The sequence below is a fragment of the Pteropus alecto genome, unplaced genomic scaffold (assembly GCF_000325575.1).
Source record: "Pteropus alecto unplaced genomic scaffold, ASM32557v1 scaffold39, whole genome shotgun sequence".
NCBI lineage: Eukaryota > Metazoa > Chordata > Mammalia > Chiroptera > Pteropodidae > Pteropus > Pteropus alecto.
This window is the reverse complement of record NW_006443568.1, coordinates 8,688,183-8,693,714: the sequence shown is the minus strand read 5'-3', so window position 1 is coordinate 8,693,714 and position 5,532 is coordinate 8,688,183. Positions and strand designations below refer to the sequence as shown.

General features: G+C 39.0%; 1 pseudogene; it reads right to left on the bottom strand.

The window, feature by feature from the left end:
• Positions 1 to 2,779: 2,779 nt before the first annotated feature.
• LOC102883103 lies at positions 2,780 to 4,592 on the bottom strand (annotated as a pseudogene).
• Positions 4,593 to 5,532: the final 940 nt, after the last annotated feature.

Sequence of the window (5,532 nt, the reverse complement as noted above, 5' to 3'; positions counted from 1 at the left end):
GTAGCCAAGAGCCAGAGACTGTGACAAGATGAAGCTCGAGAGGTCACAAACCAAAATCCTCATCCTTGCTCCTGAGGAGTCTGTCATCTTAACATGTGGCACATCATTAAAATGCCTCCCTTCTGTTCAGTGCTTTGCAATCCACAAAGCAGTGCCTCAGTTATTTCCTCATTTGTTTCAAACAATCCTGTGAGGGACATATTATTAAAGAGATATCTTACACATGAAGAAACTAGGCATCAGTGAGTGAAGGGGAAGCTGACGAAGGAAGGGCCGGGGTACTCAATGATTTTAGTTGACACATGGATAAACATTTTACATGTTAATAGTTAATGTCTTTTTCATAGAAAAATACGCGTGAGACATCAAACTCATGATTTCACTGATATTATAGTCTGAAACAAATCAAAGAAGTGAATTGATTTAAAGTGGAGTTAAGGGAAACTATTAAGTGAATAATAGTACAGAAGTTTTGTGAATATGGTAATAAAGATAAGTCTTTAAGTAAGTTTGTGGAATCTGCGTGGAGTCAGATCAGATCCTGGACAGGTTCCAAGGGCAAAAATATCAAGAGCAAGCCAGACAAGTTATTTAGCCTCCCTATGCCTCAGTTTTACCATTTTAAAAATGAAAATAAATTATATTAACTCTCTTCATAAGTTGTTAAGAAGAGTACATTAGTTAATATTCTAAAGCTCTTAGAATAGTGCCTGGCACTTAGTAAATGCTATATAAACGTTTGTTAAATAACTAAATTAAATTAACTGACTTAAGCATAAAAGGGAATGTATTAGCCCTTGTAACTGAAAATTCTTGGGTATTTGTTTGTCTTCAGGCTAGATCCTGGGGCTCAAAAGTATCATGAGATTGTCTGTCTGTCTGTCTGTCTCTCTCTCTCAGACTCTGTCTCCCCCTCCCTTCCTCCCTCTTCCTCTACCCCTTCCTCCTTCCCTCCCTTCCTCCTCTCTCTCTCCATATCTCAGCTTTATTCTGTGTTGATCCATCCTCAGGAGAGGGCTCACCCAGTATTGACCCTGTAGCCACTGTAGCTCCAGGGTTAGAGGAACTATTCATAGCTACTAATCCAGAGGAAAGAGACAGGTCCTTACCATTATAGGAAAAAGCCCCTCTGTCAGTATATTAAGTAATTTAAGTGATTTGTAAATTGTATGCTTAAAAGTAACCTATGAATGTTTATTAAAGTATCATGAGATTGTCTGTCTGTCTGTCTGTCTCTCTCTCTCAGACTCTGTCTCCCCCTCCCTTCCTCCCTCTTCCTCTACCCCTTCCTCCTTCCCTCCCTTCCTCCTCTCTCTCTCCATATCTCAGCTTTATTCTGTGTTGATCCATCCTCAGGAGAGGGCTCACCCAGTATTGACCCTGTAGCCACTGTAGCTCCAGGGTTAGAGGAACTATTCATAGCTACTAATCCAGAGGAAAGAGACAGGTCCTTACCATTATAGGAAAAAGCCCCTCTGTTAGCTCCGATTGGTCCTATTTGAGTCACATGACCATACTTCAACCAATCACTGTGGCCTGCTGCTTGGCCAACCTAGTTACATATACAACCCTGAATTCAAGATGTGAAGGTAGTTTCCCCAAATCATATGGACTAAGTGTATGGGAGAGGTGATTCCCTAAAGAAATTCCAAATGTTGTTCAAAGAAGAAAAGGGATTAGATACTAGATACGCAAACAAGCAAACGAAAAAGTCTTCTACACTAAGTAAACTTGTACATTATCTAAGCTCTCCAAGCCTCAGTTTCTCTGTATGTAAAATGAGTACAATATAGGACAGTGCCCACAAAATAAAGTCATGGAAAGAGTTAAATGAGATAAACATTCAATAAAGCTTAGCCCCATACCAGCCATACAGTAAGCCCTCAATAAATGTTTTATTAATAATACCTATGTCAGTGGTAATGGTGGAGCTTGGATTTAAAACTAAGTTTTCTGATTTTAAGGCTAGTGATCTTTATCCATTTCAACCAGCTTTTTATAAACCCTTTTATCTATGTAATATTTTACAGTATACAAAGAGACTGCACCTACATTTTGTTTTGTTTTGTTTTTTTGAGTTTTGAGATTTTTCATTTGAAGATAAATCTTAATGTGATTAAAGTCACAAGTATGCTAATTTAAATATCCAATTCTATATCTCTAAAACACATATTGCAAACATACAAATTTCTATTCTCTCCACATGTCAGAGCCCATTCATTTCATGGTTTGGAAATAAGGAGAATAGCTTACCCTTGATTGCAAGTCAGCAAATGTTCCTTTACAGTTAACTTCAACAAAATTCATACAAAATAGTAATTAACAATAATCTTCTTTACTTGTTAACTCATAGGAAACACCTTCGAAATTGCGTTTTGTTAAAGTTTTTGTATTAAACTGTAGAAAAACTGAACTACACAAATATTGAAAATTAAAAATTTCTTAACTTTTTTTCCTGGTAGTACTACCACAATTTACAGGGCAATATACCTGTTGTAATAAAAAGAAAAAGAAAAAGAAAAAGCTACAACAGATGAAAGACCTCAGGGATGTACATCTAATGGACACTACATTGCATTAATCAATAGCTGCACTTTTTGCAAACTGTGGCTATGACAGTCCTGAACAAGAAGGGTTTCCTGTTTAAGCTGCAGTAACTTTTCTGACTATGGATCATCATTCCTTCTGTGGCAGATTTTTACAGTTCCTCTAATGCATTTGGGACGACTGTCTCAAAGTAACCTGCGGCTTTTCTGACAACTCCTCGCTCTCTCTCCTGCTAAGAACCATAGCCTTTTTCGGAGTTTTTAGAACATTCCGCTACATATCCACCACTTCCACTACCAGATCCATAACCACCGCTGCAGGGACTGCCCAAGCTTCTTCCACCAAAACTGCACCCCCTCATGGATCCATAATTTGATTGCTGTTGTCCACTGTAATTTTCAAAATCATTATAGTTCCCACCATAGTTCCCACCAAAGTTTCCCCCTTCATTGTAACCATCATACCCATCTCCACCACCATACCCACCACCTTGGTTTCCATACCCTCCTGGTCCACCACCAGCACCACCATAGCCTCCTCTGCTACTATAACCAGGACCACCGCCATAGTTGCCACCATCTTCTCCATATCCACCATCTCCTCCTCCGTAACTACCTCTGCTGCCACCTCTGCCACCATAGCCTCTTCTTCCATCAAAGTTTCCACCACGGCCAAAGTTTCCTTTACAACCCATAAAGTTTCCAGATCCACCACCACGACCAGCAGACTGCATTTCTTATTTAGAAAGGGCTTTTTTCACTTCACAGTTATGCCCACTAAATAGTGTGGCATTTCTGAACAACAATTTTATTAACTGTATCATGTTCATCAAAAGTTACAAAAGCAAATCCTCTTTTTTTTCCACTCTGCCTGTCTTCCATAACTTCTATGGTTTAAATCTTGCCATATTTTTCAAAGTAGTCTCAAATTAAATTCTTCTGTATCTTCTTTAATGCCACCAACAAAAATTTTCTTCACTGTTAGATGGTCTCCAGGTTTTACCGAATCCTCTCTAGAAAACAGCTCTCTTTGGTTCCACTACATGCCCATCAACCCTGTGTGGGTAAGCACATAGTGCTGTATTCACCTCCTCAGGACAAGAGTATGCCACAAAACCAAAGCCCCTGGAATGTTTTGTTTGGGGGTCTCTCATCACCACACAATCTGTGAGTGTGCCCCATTTTTCAAAATGTTCTCTTAAATGATCATCTGTAGTTTCAAAGCTCAGGACACCAATAAACAGTTTTTTCAACTGCTATGGTTCCTTTGGATCATGCCCCCCGTCCCCTCCCTAGCAGGGTGGCAATGGCCGGAGTTGGGCTCAGGAGTGACTTGGCAGCGGTTTTACCTTCATTATGAGCTCACCTACTTTCTTCTTATTTGATCCTCACAATAACTTCTTTGCTCTATATAAATGCTATATAGTTAGAGAACTGGAAGCTTAAAGAACAATATATTTACTCCATTCACTTCCTCAACAAATTTTAAGTATACATCATGTTCTACTGAGAGCGGCTTCTCCTAATGCTCCATCTCCCTTCCGTATCTCCAATTATCTAGACTCTAGAATAGAGTTTTTCAAGTTACAGATCATTACCATTAGTGGGTCATGAAATCAATTTAGTAAGCTGTTACAAGCATTTTAATTTTAAAAATGAAATAGAAAACCCTGAGTGCATCCCAAATAGTGAGCCAGAGTACTGGTCTGTGAAACTCTCACTCAATTATACATCTGTGTATACATGTGGATACTGGGTCACAATGTAAAATGGAGTTAGTTCCCTCTGTGAGGACTTGTTAAAAAGTTTGAAAGCCATTGACCAGTGAAGATTTCAAACTTTTGGTCCCAAGACTCCTTTACAACCTTAAAAATTACTGAGAACTTCAAAAAAACCCCTTTTATTTCTGTGGTTATATCTACTGATATTTACCGCATTGGAAATTTAAATTGAGAAAATTTTTAATCACAGGAGTACAAAAGCATACATGCCATTAGTCATCAGGCTGATCTCATTGTCACATGTCTGGTACTCTGTGGAGGCCATTTTACACTCATGAGATCAGGACAGTGGGAAAGGCAAATAACTTTTTAGCATTATAATGGATATTGTTTTGAATTTTCAGACTCCCTGAAAGGGTCTTGGGGATTGGTCTACAGGATATCTCTATTTAAACATTTCTGCGAAATTTCTAACTCACCCTTCTTGAAACAAATTCATCATTTTCCTCCCCAAATCAATAGACTTTCACAGAGTAACTTTTTGGTCATTGTCACTACTCTCTTTCAGCAGCCAGGATTCAAACTAAGGATTCTGTTTGAGCTCTGATTCCTTCATCAGAGTGCCACCAAATCTCACCCACCTCTCTTCTCTCTTCCAAGTGGACAAGGCCTGGAATTATTATTTGTGAGGTAGCCTAGTGTAGTGATTATGAACATAGGTTGCAGTTACAAAGAAATTGCTGTAGAACTTTGGGCAAGTTACTAATGTGTGTGCAAAATTCAAAAGTACTAAAATATATAGAATAAAAAGTTAACCTCCCCACCCCTGTTCCAGAGCCACCCTGATCCTCACTTAAGATGTAGCCACTTCTTGAATATCAGCTATCAGAGTCTCTGATTTCATGTTATCTCTTAACTTTTCTGCCTGTCAAACTCCAGGCTCACCTGGACCCCCTCCCTGGCTTCCCCCGAACAAAACAGAAGTTGTTGCTCCTTCCTGTAGGCAAACTCTATATAAACCTCTACAAAACTTACCAAATGTATTGCTTTGAACATAGATGCCTATATTATGAGTGAATAGAACAGTGCCTCTTGCCATGTAAGCCTGATGTCTACCCAGTGTGTTTAGTGAATCTCTGATGACTGAATATATTTCCCCTGATCAAGAATTTTCAGACTCCCCAGTGCCTATGGGTATATAGTCTAAAATCTTCATATGGGCTTTCCAATTCTCCATTAGACCTCAACTTCCTATCCAAACCAGT